The sequence below is a fragment of the Eretmochelys imbricata genome, chromosome 10 (assembly GCF_965152235.1).
Source record: "Eretmochelys imbricata isolate rEreImb1 chromosome 10, rEreImb1.hap1, whole genome shotgun sequence".
Taxonomy (NCBI): domain Eukaryota; kingdom Metazoa; phylum Chordata; order Testudines; family Cheloniidae; genus Eretmochelys; species Eretmochelys imbricata.
The window spans coordinates 78914003-78932337 of record NC_135581.1 but is presented as its reverse complement, the minus strand read 5'-3'; positions in this window follow the sequence as shown (position 1 = coordinate 78932337).

Genomic DNA, 18335 nt, shown 5'->3' with positions numbered 1-18335 from the left:
TATTGGGGGAAGGAGTAGGCCATAAAGTTCTGCTTGGCAGAGGAAGACTGTCCCAATAAATTCAGGGAGGGTTTGAAAGACTCATTTAGGAGGAGGGAGCAGAAGAGAAAGATATTCAAACATTAGCTTGGGCCAAAGGAGAAACAGCCTTGAACGTGGAAAAACATGGCAATCCCTTTGTCCTGCATGAAGCCCAGAATAAAAATCCGGTACCGCAATGTCCCTCTTAGCAAGGGATCAGAAAAGACACAGGTGAGCAAAAAAATATTGTTGGGAAAATGAGTGTTGTTTAAAGGCAGTCTAACATAAAGCAATCATGCTTGGGTACAGTCCCTGACATGCTTATTTTATAGGGGTCGAATTCATTTCAATGGAAGTCAATGAGAGCTTTGCCATTGACTTCCATGGCACATGATTGAGATCAAGATGTGAGAAGTCAAAATGATATTCATGGCCATGTAATTGAACTGGAGACTTTAAAATTTCTTCTTCTGCCACAGGATTGTTTTCAGCAGTGGAATTGATACGTTACTCATCCACATAATTAAGCGGAATATTCTCATACTCCGTGTAGCCCAGTAGCATTAAGGAGAGTTATGAATGTCAAGCACTGTTCTTTGGGATAAGAAGAAACCCTTTAACATATTCATTTTTGTTGTTTAAAAATACATTATGCTGTTAAATTAACACCAGTGTGCAGCTTTCTGTAGCACTGAAAATAAAAGATTGAGTAGAGACATTGATTTACAATAAAATAACAAATTATGTAGTAGCAGTTCAGCTATTAAAGAAGAAGGATGGTCTAGCGGTTAGGGGACTAGATTGGCACTCGGGAGATCTGGGTTTCATTTCTTCGTCTACCACAGCCTGGCTCTGTGACCCTGGGTAAGTCACTTAGTTTCTCCTGATGTGTCCCCATTGTGATAAAAACCCATAGCTCAGAGATCAGGTCAGCTGATTCAGGCTGCTAGTCTGAAAACTGCATTGTAGATGCCTGGGCTCTAAGACCCATCTGCCTCCTGTCCTGGGGTCATAGAGCCCTGTCTGAGCCCAAATGTCTGCACTGCAACGTTATAGCCCTGCGAGCCTGAATCAGCCGTCCTGTGCCAATCTCAGGTCTTCTTCTGCAGGATAGATTACATTCTGTGTCTCAGGGCACAAGAGCTGACTTGTATTTTTCCTGGTGGGTGCTCCATCCCTGCTCTGCCCTGAGGCCCTGCCCACACTCTACCTCTTCCCACCCCCACTCTGCCCCCTCCCCTGAGACTCTGCCCTCACTCCGCCGCTTCCCACCCCCACTCTGCCCTCTCCCTTGAGCCCCCCCCGCCTGCCGCTCCCTGCTCTCTGCCTCCCCTCTCCCAAGCACCTCCTGCCTGCTAAACAGCTGATCAGCAGCCAGCCCCAGGGCCCGAATCACTGTGGCTAGTGGGTGCTGAGCATCCCCTATTTTTTTTCTGTGAGTGCTTGAGCCCCAGAGAACCCACTGAGTCGGCGCCTATTTCTCAGGATATGTTGACACTACAAAATTATATCAATCGAAGTTAGTTCGATGTACAGCCACTGCAGTAATTAAATCGCTTTGGCATGTCCACACTATGCTCCTTGTCTTGGCAGTGAGTGTCCTCACCAGGAACACTTGCACCAATTTAACAGTCAGCGTGGGGCATTGTGGGATGGCTTCTGTAAGGCAGCAAACAGTCAATGTAAGTAACCTACACTGACACTATCGACCTAACTATAGCAACCTAAGTGCTACACCTCTCGTGGAGGTGGCATTATTAAGTCAGAGTATGTCTACACTTATTGGGGATTGACACTGCGGCGATCGATCCACCGGGGGTCAATTTAGCGGGTCTAATGAAGACCCACTATATTGATGCAGATCACTCTCCCATCAACTCCGGTACTCCACCGGAACGAGAAGCATAAAGTAAGTCGACGGGAGAGTTTCTCCTGTTAACCCAGCGCAGTGTAGACACCGCAATAAGTCGACTTCAGCTACGTCGACTCCAGCTACATTAATCACATAGCTGGAGTTGCGTAACTTAGGTCGACTTAACCTGGTAGTGTAGACGTGCCCTCAGTGTAGTGGGCAAATTACATTGGTGGTAGCTACATTTTAGTGTAGATGCTTACAGAGTTAGCTTGACTAAGCTGCCTTGCGTCGACCTAACTCTGTAGCATAGACCAGGGCTTAGTTCCTCATCTGTGCAATGGGGATAATAGTGCTGCCCTACCTAAAAGGGGTGTTGTGAGGATAAATACATTACAGAGTGTGAAGTCCTTGGATACTATAGACATTGGGGGGTTGCAAAAGTACGTAAGGTGTGAACTTGAAATTTGGCAAGCTTAGTTCCACCCTTTAAAAGACAAAAGCTTTTTTTATGGTGTTGTGGAAAAAAAATAGCACAAATCAAATGACTTTTTGTTCCACAGCTGTAAAAAAAAACAAAAACAAAAAAAACCAAACAGCAACACAAAAAAACTAGTTGTTTTTGTGTGCTTTTATAGATTATATTTATCAGTTGATATTTCAGAAAAACTTGTAATGACACTTTTTCCATATATACAAGAGTCATTTCATCCTGCACCTAATTGCAGTTATTTCTGGGGTGGAGCTAGGTAATACAACATAAGAGTTTAGAACAGGAAGTAAGAAACGATACTGTATCCAACTGAAATGACCATAATGTTCTTTATATATCTGTAAGGTTATGACCTAGTGTAAATTATAATCGAGGGCTTTTACCAATCACGTCTTTTAAGGTGAATGTGACAGCAGATTGCCACATGCGTAAGTGGTAGTAGGAGTTATCTTTAGCTAAGACAATTTAAACTAATTAAAATAATTTGTAATCATTCTCTTCTTGGAGTAAATAGGCAAAATTAAAATATCAGAGAGTGCTGCAGATCAGGACTGAGGTGCACTGACAGAACTGTCTGGGGACAGGATTGGGGTAGCAGGAAATGCTGCAAACCAAGAATGAGGAGTGTTGGCGTAGCTGTGAGGGCAGCCAAGTTTGGATTATATGGGATACTTCATGTCATTAATGAAGTGTATTAACACTATTAATGTATACGTGCTCAGCACTGGAATAGCCGAGGATTTAGAAATTCAGGGATGAGGTGCGTTGGCATTACTGGTCTCTATGCTGCTTGTATCGTGTCAATGCCATTAGTTTCTCATTTGCGTGATCACTAAATTCAATCAAATGAAAAAAACACAAACCAAACTATCACCACATCATAGTTTCTCCATTCTTCATTTAGCTGCACATGTTTCTGTAGTGAGCAGAGTGACACAGCACATTCCCAAAAGCTAGAGCACAGACAAAGTATGAGATTCACATAGCTCCTGAATGTTTTATATGCAGGAGAAAAGGAGACCAGGTCACAGTCATAACTGTGCATTTACGGCCATGTTCTGGAAATTAATAGACTAGCTACCAAAACAAGCCCAGAAATATGCTGCAACAGCACCATTAATGTATGCATGTAGGTATCTGTGTTACAGCTATGCCGTGCCATGCATGTCCGTGACTTGTAAATGAGAGCTGCAAGGAGCACAGATCGACAAGGCACCATTGATCGGTTAAGGGTATATGGTCAAAAACACGTAGGCATCTACCCCTAACTTCTAGGGTGAAATCCTGGTCCCACTAAATTAAATGGTAGTTTTGCCATTTACTTCAGTGGTGCTATGATTTCACCCTGCAGATTGGTCGCTATAAGGGATTTGAAGGAAACAAAATGAAGGTTGGCAACTGTCCAGCACTACCATTGCTGGTTGCAGGTTTTCTGGCAGATGCCTTAACTTGGCCCTAGATTTCCAGTCTATGTGTTGCAAATCCCATCAAACAATGAGCAGTTCAGAGAATGATTTGGATCAGCAAGTGACAATAATTCAGAATTGTCCTTGAATGGCTGATGACCCAAATTCCCACTTTCCCAACCAAAGGGACAACCGGCTTTCCCTGTTAACAGGCAAGAGGGACAAAAGCAAAGCAACACAACCTACACTACTCATTCAGAGGAGAAATATTTCCTAGGGGGGAAATCCAATCAATACTTTCCAATTTTCTGACAAGCAATGAGTCATTACAATGATGCAGAGATAATTCACTCAGCTTTCCAATCAAGCCTCTAAATTATAGAAGAGTCATTTTAGGCCTCACCAGTTTCAGTCTCATATGATGTCACTCAGAAAAAGAACTCCTGAGTATAAGATCTGTCTGCTTAAACAACAAACTTCTTTTCAAACAGACCTGACCAAATTAAAGGGACTATGGTGTACAAGGAGTTCCACTCTCCCTGGCACTGGTGAACGTAATAGAAATGCACAGCAGTCGATAGCTTAGCTAACTGAATTACACCTGTAAACTCTATACTTTCTAGTTCTACAGCTCATATAACAAGAGGTGGGCCCTGTCCAGGACATTTCCTGTAAATCAACCTACCTCTCCCTACACTGCGGAGTTCGAATAACATGGGACCCAGATCTGAAATTACCCTAGACACGTTTTCAAAACTAGCCCTAGTTTTGCTACTCTGTACGTATCTGTGTATCTCTGCTGGAGAAAGAGAAGGGAGCAGGTCTAGAAAAAGTAAGCAGTTCTCTGGGACCAGTGTTAAAGTAGATCAGTGTTGAAGTAAATGGGAAAGAAAAGAAGCTTTCTCCATTATGTGGGGAACAGGAATTTAATGCAACTGACAATATGACTCAGTGCTTGATGAGGTAAGTCTGTCATCATGTGAAATCATCAATTCCCTGTCTCCATTCTGGATTCCACAAACACACTTGCCTGGCCTATTGCCTCCACAGGCACATTTTGCAAGACAGTGCTGGCTGCTCCGTGGTTGCATATTGGTCAAGAAGTAATTTCGGAAGTTTGTGCTTCAGCTCCACACCTTTTCGTACCACTTGTTATTTTCTACATATGGCCAAATTCTGCTCTGTTACACCCATTTCACTTCACTGACATCTAGGTAGATTATCTGGATATAAATACAATCCACAGGACAAGTGCAGCAAGGGCAGCACCAGCACAAGTGTCTCTATCCTGCCCACCAAAACACCTTGATTTTGATCTGAAGGGACTGGCTCTAGGGGATTGAGAAAGCAGTTTAAACTCCATCCCTGCTCTTGCTGCAGAGACAGCTAACAAGGTTGGCAATTAGTGCCCAGCGTGGTGCTATTCCTTGCCACATAAGCGCCTCCCTGCCAAAAACGGGACTGAGACTATCAAACTCATCACATTTAGATCATTGAACAGTCATCAGCTGGGACCACTGTCCATTGCTGCCAGACAACATTGGTTTTGATCTAGTGAAGAGCTCTCTATCATGATTCCAGTCCTTAGAAACATCCAGTTCCCCATAGTCCTTTTTTTAAAGACACTGAAATAAAAGTAATAGTATTTGAATATAGTCTAGTAATAATAATAGCTGCCTCTTAAGGTAAATGGGAAGCTGTATCTAGATTAATTTAGTAAGCTGAGATCCTAATTTTACTATGCTTCCTCTACAAACATATTCATGGTTTATTATGCCAGGAAAATGACAAAGTGCTGATAATAATCCTCCTTGAAGATATTCCTTATAAATCCACTAGATGTCCTACCCTCTTCAAATGCTTTAAGATGCAGAGAGGTTTCACTAAGTTTGGGCTTCATTTTTCTCTTTAGCAGAAATTAAACCTGGACTTTCAGTGGTGAAGAAAGACACAGATTTGCTTTCTGCACCTTGCAAGCAAGAAATTCGGCCCATTCTGGGAATGATTCTGGTGAATATCCACAAGAGCTTTCCACAAAGACCTAAGCAAGGATGGAGGTTTCTTTAAAGAATCTGCCTCCTTTCCTAGAGAATGCAAAACTTAGATTCATCAGAGCCAAACATTTGCCATACTCTGTCTTGGGAAGCTATTTATAGACGTTTTAAAGTGAGTCCTGTGCTGACCTGGAGGCAGTGATGACACATTCTTAATTGCAGAAGCTCTTTGAATAGTGCAGTTTTGACATTCCTGGACAAGACTCCAGCCCCTTGCACTTGAACACAATGCACAGACCGGGGCTCTGGCATGCCAGTAGTCACGCCTATCTGCTAAGGCTGTGTCACTGTACCCACTCAGAAAGTGTTCTGTCAGTTCCAGTACAATGTGGCTGTCAAATATCTGGTAAGAGAGACAGGCTGCAGAATAGCAAACAGTGGCTTCTCTTGTCCATAAGCCCCTCTTATTTGCCTCGAGTACCAGCTTGGGATTCCAGACTTCCTTAGTGGATTCATACTTGTAGATGTATGAGAGCATTTTAATAGCATTCCAGTCTCTTTCACGGTTCAGCTATCTAAGGTGAGTATGTGCAACTCTCAATGAGGGATGAATGCAAAGTTGCTTCTTTAGCATTTCTCTCACTGAAGCACAAATCACACTCTGCGGAAGCGCTACAATGTTGCATTCCTCCACCAAGAAAACTTTGTTGGAACTAAGACTACATTATGGGCCAGATTCACCTCTCATTTAAACCAGTTTTATACAGTGTAACTCATTTGAATGTAACGGAGTGACTCCTGATAAGGGAGTAGGGAATCAGGCCCATATTCCAGAAAATGCAGGAGACAGGTGCATTGTCAGATGGTGAGTTTAATACCTTCTCATTACTATGTTTAGGAAGCTTCATGGCCAGAAATATCCTCATAGCTATTAACTGTACAAATAGGCACCAGGGAGGGTGTCTACAACAGCTTATGGCATTATCTATAAGGGGAATGGGGCTGGATTCTGACAATAGCCTTGTATCCTTGGGCCATCAGCATTCTCTGCTCCCAGATACTTTGCCACCGAGGAAATGCCTTGCATCTCTCCCACACCGTATGTTTCATTATTGGGTGTCTTTCTTGTCCTCTGTGTTAAGTGCCTGATGAGTGTTTCCCCAACACATTGCGAGGGAAAAAGAAGGCCTGATCTTTCAACTGTACGTTTCTGATTCATAGATGGTAGTTCTGGTGCTGTCCATACGTGATGCACAGCTCACCCTGAAAAGGAATTCAGGAATCAAAAAATAGTCCAGCGCATATGTTTGCTGTCATACATAACAAATACTTCAGGCCCTGCCATGATTCAGTACATTATGTGTGGGAGCCATCTGGTCCTGTATCTTTAGAAGCAAACTGGAACACTGTGGATGCCTCATTGGTAAAGACACAAACAGTTGAAGTGAGGGAGACGAAAAAGATCTGTTGACATTCTACTCAAGATTCTCCCTCTAGGGGACTGGTTTCATGACCCATTTCATCCTTCCTGCTACTCTAGAGAGTTACAGTCAGGCAGAGTGTGCTGTCAGGTCTGTCAGTGTGAACACCTTTGGGATGCTAAAAATGGGTTTCATGTGCTTGGGCAAACCCAGTGGGACAAGAGTTTTCTCATTAATCAGCTGTGTCATAGCAAGCTGTGCAAGATGTTCGTGTAGCGTGTATTCCATAAAACATTGTTTGATCTAGAATTCTGATTTGTCCTAAACTGCACTATTAATCTATCTGCATGACTGGTCATTAGTATCTGCTCAGCACCATGCAGGACCGGGCCCCATGGTTTTGACAGACTGAAAGAAAGGTCACACCTAGTTTATTTAGATGGTCCCAGCTCTAGAGGATCCAGGAATGCAGAAGAATCCTAGGCTGCAATAGGCGATGGATTATCAGAAGATGAAGCAGTGAACGCATTCCAAATAGAGGATGGTAGGCTCTGGTACTGCTAAGATTTGGTGAAGGTTTTGTGTGCATCTAGGACTAGATCCTGAGCTGCTGTAAATTGGTATAGCTTGATCATGGAGTTACGCCACTTTACAGCAGCTCAGTAGCTGGTTTCTAATGTCCACAAAGCATAAGAGAAGCAGGCAAACAGAATGTGCCTATGTTTGGGAGTCTGCACAGTGAAAGCACACACCTGAGGCAGGTGCAAGTTTGTTTCCCCAGACACCAAATTATTAGAACAGAGAAAAGCAAGTGATGGGTTTGTTGTTCCATGATGGCCGTTCTAATGAAAGCTCATTTCAGAGTTTGGCCTGTTTCCAAGATGGTTAGATACAATACTCAGATTAATCCAGACCAGCCTTCCTGGTGCCATGCCCCTTGAGACACATGTTTGTTTATTCTGTTACGAATAAATCTGAAAAAGTCAATTTGCTGTGAAAGCAAAGAAGTAATAAAGAATGTTATGCTTTGGCAAATAATACAACACTTCCAACTTAATATAGTTCAGCTTCGTGTCCGGCATGCTCCACACCAGACCAGTATGAGCAAGATGTGAGTCACTGATGAAAGAATAAATGTTTTTATTTATTATTCACCAGTCTCCAGGGTTTAAAGCCATTTAAAGTTAGTGCATTTTCCCATATACATTTTTTAAAACGTAATAGTTCAGCATGGGTACAGCTAAAGCAGGCAATATACACTGCCAAAGTATCTACTACGTTGTATTTCCTTAGAATGTCCCTGTCCCACATAAACTCCTGGTTCTAGACATAAGAGGGTGCTTTGTATTTAAGGATGGAGTGGCAGGCATTAAGTTTCTTGCTTTGATCAGTGTGTCTCAGCCTTTATGATCTCACTAGCAATGGCACTTGATAGAATTCAGTTTGAGTGTTAGTAGGTAGCATTGCTATGTCTGTTTTCCAAACTAAGTTCCTGGTTTTCTGAAAATATTTGAAGACATCTTTCTATTTAATTTATTTTCAAACAAAATGGCATCCACCGATAGGTTAAGAACACAACACACAAAGAACTCCGCAAGACTCCAAAATATAATGCTGTGGACTTTCATGGCCAAATTCTGCTCTCATTTATACATGTGCAAATCTCCTTTGACCTCACTGGTGTAGCAGCAGAATTTAGCTCTCTGAGTTTTGACATGCATTTCCATTTCACTACTGTCAGGTCCAAAGTGTCTACCATATATGGATAAATACAATTTCAACATAACTGTTGCAATTTCCTTGGGAAAGTTACGATCTCAAAGGAAGTCTATGAAAAAGTAGGTGTTTACAGTACATGAATCCCAGTCCTGTAATAAGTATGTGACAGTTGCTGTTGATTAATAGTTACACATGCAAACAAAAATATAGGATCAAATTTTCCACTAGTTTAGCTGCTCCACTGACTGCCAGAGAGTTTTGTCCATTAACATCATCAGAGAATTTGGCCCATATGTTTATTTTTAAAATGTGTATGTTCTACAGTTGTTCCCTGATCTTTTAGAGAGAAACAGTGTTTGCACTGAAAAGCTCAATCCAGCTGTACGTGAAAAATAGATGATGTATGCATTCCTGGTGTGTCTGTGTTGTGCAGGGGAGGGTCTAGCTCTGTCCTGCTCACTATGAATTGATTGACATTTGTACATATTTAACTACCTTTTCCTTAGCTGTGAGTGCTACATAGTTGTAGCTGGAAGGGTTTACCTTAGCAGGGATATTAGGTTGCAAGTAGATAGGTCTCGGTAGGCCCTGATTCAGGAAAGCACATAAGGATGTGGTTTTCTAAGCAGAGTTACAGTTGTTATTCTGTAAACAGAGCATTTATTATTGGTCTGAAAAAAATGCAGGCACGTTAATTTCAGCAGCAAGGGAAAACACTGAATTTAAAAAACATCAGTGTTTGCAAAATGGAAAATGACAAAATCTGCAGAAAAAATCTCCCCACACCTCCCCTTTTTCCCCTTCCCCAACCTTCAAATGGGTATCATAGACAATGGAGAGAAAAAATACAACATTAAAAACAGCTAACAACTTACATGGCAGTGACCGTTTAGAAAAGACTTTGCATATTATTTTTAAGTTACAGTTTTGCACATATGCTGTTCAATAACTGCTAGAATTAAAGTCCAAGCAAGGGGTATCAGGAATGCAGGATCTGAAGGGTTTCAGCAGTTGCTAAAGGCAAAACTTCCTGAAATTGTAGCAGATGTTGCTTACTTCCTGTATGCTTATCAACCACTGTAAAAATGTTTCTCCTTTGTAGTTGTTATGTTGAGCATAACTATGGAGATTCAACACAGTCTATACGACACTGACACATTGAGTGATTTACTGTATATCTGGTTTTGAATAATCAACCAAAGTATTGTTCTTACTAGAATCTCCCTGGACACTTTGAGGAAGTTCATTATTCACTGGATTTGAAATCAATGACAAGCAAATGACAGTACAGGAAATAAGTCAAATGTTATGTTACTACTTTATTCAGTAAAGATGGATTTAAGTATTACAGACTTACTGTTGCTTACTGCACCTACAATGGAATCCTTTTAACTGAAGACTTGATAAGTAAGTAACATGCCCATTTCATTCGGACAATTGCCAGAGCAGAGTCAGTGTAATGCAACTTCATGATACTAAACAATTGGTAAATGCAAAAAGAAAAGGAGTACTTGTGGCACCTTAGAGACTAACCAGTTTATTTGAGCATAAGCTTTTGTGAGCTACAGCTCACTTGTAGCTCACAAAAGCTTATGCTCAAATAAACTGGTTAGTCGCTAAGGTGCCACAAGTACTCCTTTTCTTTTTGCGAATACAGACTAACACGGCTGTTACTCTGAAATTGGTAAATGGCATAGCTAGTCTGTTTAAATGGTGTTAATTGCAAGCCTAAAGAAAAGGAGGACTTGTGGCACCTTAGAGACTAACCAATTTATTTGAGCATGAGCTTTCGTGAGCTACAGCTCACTTCATCAGATGCATACCGTGGAAACTGCAGCAGACTTTATATATACACAGAGAATATGAAACAATACCTCCTCCCACCCCACTGTCCTGCTGGTAATAGCTTATCTAAAGTAATCGTCAGGTTAGGCCATTTCCAGCACAAATCCAGGTTTTCTCACCCTCCACCCCCCCACACAAATTCACTCTCCTGCTGCAAGCCTGTAGTTAAAAGATGTGAACTAGTATTTGCTTGCATAAATTTCCTGCTGTGCAACCCATTATCAACTTCAGCCTGCTTGCCTGCACGTTTATGGCCATCAAATGTGTTAGTTTGATCTTAATGTGTTAATTCTTTGTATATTGCTTCTCGCACACTGAAATAAAGAGCAATATATCCCAGCCCAATGTGTTCTTCTGCAGCCTCGTCTATACTAGAAAAGAGCATCCATTTAACTAAATCAATTGAAAAATCAATTTAGTTACACCAGCACTAGCCCCTAATGTAGATGCACTTAATCTGGTTTAATCCTTGCTTATGTTGATTTAGCTAGCTTGTATTCATAAAATACAAGTTTAATTTATATTGATATAAGCAAGGATTAACCAAGTGCATCTATTTTGCATGTTGTGTCAGTTTACCTAGACTGATTTTAAATCGATTTAGTTAAACCAAGGCATGTTCCTAGCATGCTGATAATCAGGTTGCTGATAATCAGGACAACCTCTTCACGGACACTTTTCTTTTCCCTCTTGGAAGTATCTGCCATAAACTTTCTGCTGCTGGGTTTTTTGCTTTGAGATTTTAAAAGTTAAGTTCAAAGATAGTTTTGGAGTGGTTCCTCTGGCTCTGTAGACAGAGGTTGATGTTGGAGACCAAAAATAACATCTTGTATCTGGCATGACTGTCTGGTAGACATGATTATACACTGCCCATGGGAAATGAGAGATTTCAGGCAACTGTTGCTCCATAGGTGTTTATAGTGTTACACGTGATGTTATCAGGAGAAAGGGCACAATTCGTTTTACTTTTGCAACCTTCCTTGCAGCTGGGGCATTGGAGTGCAGCCTTGAAGAAGAGTTCTTGCATTGACTGTCACTGTAGACATCTATTGATAAAATTATTAAAGCTACATGGCGCTTTACAAACATGGGACCTAATCCTGCAAATTTATACCAGTAGAGCTTACTACCTTGAAGTGAATGGGACTGTTCATGGTAGTAAGCCTGGGAGTACGTGCTTAAATGTCTGAGGATCTGGGCCTATGAGCATGTTGGCTCAGACCTATAGATAACCCACATTCATTGCCCTGAAGAGACAAGATAAGCTTGTACAAGACAAGACACGAGACAAGCATTGAGAAGAGGGAGGTTGTGGAGATTAGTGATGAAGAGGAGAAGAGATGGGGGACTGTTTGAAGAGGAAGGATTTGCAGGGAAGTGAGGACACTTGCTGTATGTGGACAAGGAGACTGTTTCAGACATAATGGAAAGCACCATAAAAGGTGGGAAAAGCAGAAGGCTTAGGAAGAGCTGTACAGTAGGTGAGGCAAAATTCTGGTGAGGAATCGGAGCTTGAATGTGATGTGAATGTTCTCTGTCCATGGGGAGTAAAGGAGTGCCTGCATTGCATCAACATGTCCATCCCACTTGCAGCTCTGCATTAACACAGGGACTATAATCAAATGTCATGCTTCAGGGCTTCAACTGGTCACCTACATGGGTCAGGAAGGATTTTGTCCCCTAATACACAATTGTCCAGCTGAATTCAGTGTTTTTTTCTGCCTTTCCCTGAAGCAGTAGGGATTGGCCACAGTAGGGATTGGCGATGAGAAACCAGATGACATAGAGCAATGCTTGGAGGTGGTAGAGAGAATCATTTTTCTAGATGTCCAGCTGTTGTATCTTGATCACATGCTCAGAGTCAAACTGATGTCCAGATTTGTGATCGGGAAGGAATTTTTCCCCCGGTCAGATTGGCAGGGACCTTGGAGGTTTTTCACCTTCCTCTGCTGCATGGGGCATGGATCGCCTGCTGGGATCATCTGGGCATATCCCACTTAATCAGTTCCTGGTCATTGCAGAGGTTTTGGGCATTGGTGGCACCTTGGTCTCTCCTGTTCTCTGTCTGAGGCACACAATAGCCTAGTTTCCTGAGAACTAAAATGATTTAGTCTAACTAAAGTCTTTGGGCTCAGTATAGGGGTGTCTGGGAGAAAATGAATGGCCGGTGATATATAGGATGTCAAGACTAGATGATCTAATGGTCCCATCTGGCCTTAAACTCTGAAATCTACAAAAGGGAGCATATGGAAGAGTTTAAAGGGGCAAGTGACACTATCAGATTATTGAGAGAGGAAGACTTTAGTAGATGCCTTATAGACATACTGGGTTGGATGAGAGGTGATGTGGCCAGTGAGAAGGTTATGGACATCAAGGAAGGAAGTGACTAGCACAATGTCAAGGGTTCAACAGAGAGGCACTGGGCACAAGAAGGAAAGAGTAGATTTGGGAGACATTAAAGAGGGGAACTGATAGTTATGTCACCCTTCGTCTGGAGAATGTTCAGTGCAGCAGCAATACTGGGCCAGCTTTCACACAATAGTGTGAGAAGGGGAGATTCAACTTTGTACTCAGCACAAGGCCAGATGTGTCACAAAAAAACTAGAGTCCAAGTTGTGCCTAAATGAAACAGAGAGACTTTCAGGAGTTTAATTACAGTAGAGTTGCTGAGCTCCAAGATTTGGCTTAATAGGGACATTTATTAATAACTAGATAGTCATGTACATTTTAATTTTTGTTGGTTATAAGCAGGGTTTTGGAGCTGTGCTCTGGCTCCAGGCAAATACCCGCAGCTCCACTGCTCCGGAGCTGCTCCGCTCTCCGCTCCAAAGCCCTGGTTATAAGGAATGACGCATGCTACACTATAATGCATGCAAGTAGTCCTCTTCCTCTGCTGTGGTTAGTGATGCTTGCTTTAGTGAATGAATGGTACAGCTAACTCACATGGGGCTCAATCTTGCAAGGTGCTAAGCACTCTAGCCCCAAAACCAGCAAAGCCCTTAAGCACTTCCTTAAGTTTAAGCTTGTGAGTAGTCTCATTGACTCAAGTGTTTTACCGGATCAAGACCAGAGTGCTCAGCACCGTGCATGGTAGAACCTTGTTTTGCACAAAAACAGTCCTGTAGGAGTCACTGAAATCTAGTTTATTTAGATTGGGAGAATGTCTAATGGTTAGAGCAGTGGACTCCTAGCTCCTGTTCTGTTCTTCTGGGGTTTGTTCTTTCACTGACTTAGTTCTTGACTTTTTGCAAAGTTGTTAACACCCTGTCACACAGCCTTATCCATTTGTAAAATGGAGATAACAATATCCATTTTGCACACATGGGAGTCTGGAGGATTCAAAGCATGCTATAAGTGCAAGGTAATGTTAGTATGAATGGTAATGATAATGAATATCTGTACGTAACTGACATTTTAAACTAGATATTAATACTTAGACTGGACAAACCACTAGTAAATGTACAATAGGGGATAGTCTTGCACTGACTGAGAGACAAACTAGATGGTCTGAGAGGGCTTCATTTTACCAAAAAAGATGTAGGTTTAATAATTAATTGTATTTTAAATGGGTTTTACTCTGCCTGCTTCAAATTTTGGAAAAGCTGCTATTCCCTGGCCCCATTGTTAGTGTTTTAGCAGCTGTTTTCCATTGTTTTCTCAGTAAGAAAAATACATATCAGAAACAGGAACTATCAGCAGCATGAAACAAGCTGACTTGCCAAGAACATTTCTCCCACTATTATTATTTATAGTTAATATTTTTTTGTACTGCAAGTCAGACTGTGATTCAAGGAATTTGCCAGATTTCAGGGCAATTTTGTGCCACAAACAGATGGATGTGTTTCACACACAAGCCACATTTTTCCATTAATCTTCACCAGATAGAAGTATAGTTTATATAGCTCCTTCAACGTGCAAGGTATCCCAGAATGCTACGTGGTCCTGATTCACAAAAGCATCCCGATTCAGAACACTTGCACACATGCCCAAGTGCTTTCCTGAATCAGGGGGCATAATAATACTCAGCGGTTATATCAGCCAATTTTACATGTTTGAGGAAGTGTACAAGCATTCACTAATCAATCCATAACACCCCTGTCTGTCTGTGCTATTATATGGTGTTCATAACTGTGGTATCTGAGTGCCTCCCAAAATTAAAAAGTGTACACATCTCCTTCTCCCAGTGCTTAATTTGTAATGCAAGGGGTGCCAGGGATCAAGCAATTAGGTGCCATTTTTTTTTACATTCATAACTGATGCAGTAAGCCCAGCGGTGTTATAGCTATGAACTGCTGGAGGTGCCAGGGCTCAGCCCTGGCACAAATTAAGCACTGCCCTCCTACAGTTAGCAGGGACTGGATTTTGAGGATACTTTGGTTGGGTTTTTGTGGGGATGAGCTGGCGGGGAAGTTATGCTGTTATTTTGGTTGGATAAGTGGGTTGCATTTTATTCTGAAGAGGCATTTTCTTGGAAATCATCCATGACAATTAATCAGAAGAGGCACCCAGTGTTTTCTCGCCATACAAAATAATTGTTATGCTCAGTGATGTAATTTGGATGGAGTGCTCTTTGTGTTTCCAATGAGGTGTCCTGTTCAAGCTTGTTTGGAAGAAAATAAAAGGCTTCTTATCGGGTCTCACATCAAAACGCAGCAACAGATCTCTAGTTGTATGGTAACAGCTCTCAGTCTGATTTTTAGGTGTCCTGAGTTTATAATTGTCAGGTTATAGCCCCCCCCCCCCCAGATATACAGAAATGAGGTGCTTTATACTCTGAATAATTAATAAATTAGAGACAGGTCATGATGTGGCGTGTCTTGGAGTTGATTTAATTAGTTGATTTTGAGTCCTGTATTATTTTAACATGCCATACATGTGGTGGAGACTGTTTTATGGATTAAAGAAAATATGTTCTTTAAGTTCATCGATCAAAGCAGAACAACAGGAGGTTACTATCATAACATACCACATAGCGGTAGTAGTAAATGGAGACCTGGTTCTCAGTATGTTTTTAGCTGAGCAATCTTAAAACTAGTTTTACATCTCACTTTTCCCCATGTCTGCCAAGATATTAGCCTATTATTCATAAACAGGAGATTGTAAATTAATAATGATATTTCTATAGCGGCTTTCTTCTGGGGATTTCAACATGTTCTACAAACACTAATTAATTAAGCCTTATAAAATCTCTAAGAAGTAGGTAAGTGACATGTAGTTCAGTTAATCCACTGTGATATAGAGTATTCTCTGGAATGCAGACGCTATTTAAAAATTTTATTAAAGCTAATGTTAAAAAAATTATATAAGACATAGGTTGGGAAAAGATGTCTGTACATCTGGGTATAGTGCTTGGATTATCCACAAATATAAAGTTAGTTTTTAAGTCATATGATACACAGAGTACATAATCAGCAATAACCCAAATTTAGGTGAATAGGTTTAACAATACAGTTTAGATATTAGAATCTGAATACTCGGATATATCACTCATGAAAAGTTGTACAGAGATTTGGTTGTGGAAAGCAAAATATAACAATGAGTGGAGATTGTCCCTCAGTAATTGAGAATTAGGTAGGTTGTCCATTTAGAAAATACAATCCATGAGGAAAGTATTTCAGTCTAACACTGCACAAAAGTTTAGGATGGAAAATGACTATCTTAACCAATGGAAATTGCATGGAAAGTTTAGATATAGACTGTAATTACGTGAACTGGGATCTGGCCATGATTCTGGAGTGAGGACTCATTCTTCCAAGAAGTAAAAGCATGAGATCTTTAGTGAGCAAAGGTGCTCATAACCCTTGTTTTATATCTCCTCTAAAGGATGGTATCTCCAGCACAATATCTCCTAGCACCATTCTGGGAAGGAGGTTCTCTACTGACTCAGAGGAAAGAATGCCACCTGATGAATCACCTACATGCCTTCCCAGAGCACACAGTCCTGAATGGTTTTCCACCTCAATACTGACTTGGCCTTTCTTGTGTGAGTTGACAGGAGCACAGCAGAGATGGTGTGGATGCAGGCTGCTTTATTCTAGTGGAAGGTCTTCCCCTGTCACTTGACACTGAAGGGGGTATGCCATTAGTATGGTCCAGGTGAAGGTATTTATAAGTGTAGCTGGGCGGTCACCCCGCTCCAACTCAGAAAGGATTAAAAGCCAGCCCTTGGAGAGAGCTGGGGCTGAGAGCCAATAAGAAAAGGCTGGGAGGAAGCCAATCAGGGCCCGGCTGGGCCCTATAAAAGGGCTGTGAGCCAGGAGCTGGGTCAGTCTCTCTCTAGCTTTGGAGAGAGATGGACCTAGCTGCCTGAAGGAGCAAAGGGTACCGTGGACAGGGCAGGGGCAGGGGCAGGGGCAGGGGCGAGCTGAGCTGAGCTGAGCTGAGCTGAGCTGAGCTGGGGAGCTCAGGCCTGGTGACCTCCCAGGCTGTGGCCTGACAGGAAGGCCTGGAGAGGTACTGGGCTGCAAGGAAAGGCAGCAGGACCAACCCCCCCCCCCCCACTTGCCAATGATGAGTGATCATTACACTGTAGTCTGCCCCGGTGAACAGGGGATAGAATGACTGGCAGTAGCCATTGAGATGAGGTGGGCTTAGAGGGTTGCGGGTTCCCCTGAGACAGGAGAGCCAAAGAGTGGGAGTCTTGTTGGGGCAGAACTCCAGGGTAAGGAGCACGGGGGTCTGGGAGGGACATGGGGGCCTGAGGCAGATGAGCCGCTGGCTAGCAGAGAGCGCTCTAAGCTGGAAGCAAGCTAATTCCCAGGGCAGCCAGCAGGAGGCGCCACACCGGTGCTTAGCAACAATAAGCCAACAGCAAGAAGAAGTGGAGATGTATGGCATCCAGTTTGCTCAGTGTCACATTAGCCCAATGTCCTAGTCATAATCACAAAGCCAAGCACAATAGCAAAACTGGCCCCTGTTTGTCTCTGTTAGTGTAGACATCCTGCCAGTATGTTTGGACCCCCTGACATTTGCATGGAGAATGCTGTAAAGCTGGAGCAGCTTGCAAATAGTTTTAACAGTGGAGAATAATTTCCTGACTCTTGCTCTAAAGGTCTGAGGAAATAAACCCTCACTGTACAATGAAACAAGAGTGAGTTTTTATCAGACTTGTGTTTATAGAAAAGACAGAGAAATTTAGGTCACTTTAGAGAAATTTTTCTTGTTGTTTTTGTTTCCCAGTCCTTCTGCATGTCTGAGTCTGTGGCCTCCTTTACTGGCTGAAGTCCTGCATCAGTACGCCACAGAAAGCCTTGCTGAGGCAATCTTTTCACAAGGGGACACATCTGCTCATTTTACTCAAGCAAACACAACCACGGAGTTCAGTGACTGGAGGGCCAAACCCTGACAAACTAAATGGTGGAGCAGGCCTTGTATTCTCCAGTGACAGGGCATAGTCCTCCACTCCTGTCTTCCTGCTCAAATGGCTCCGACACCTCCACTTTATTATGATTACTGTGTACCTTATTTGTGTTATATCAGCCACCACCCTTTTACAGTCCAATGCAACAAGGCTATTCACAGTGACATATAATTATCATCCCCTTGTACCAGAGGGGAAGAAATCCCTCCATTCAAAGATCTCTC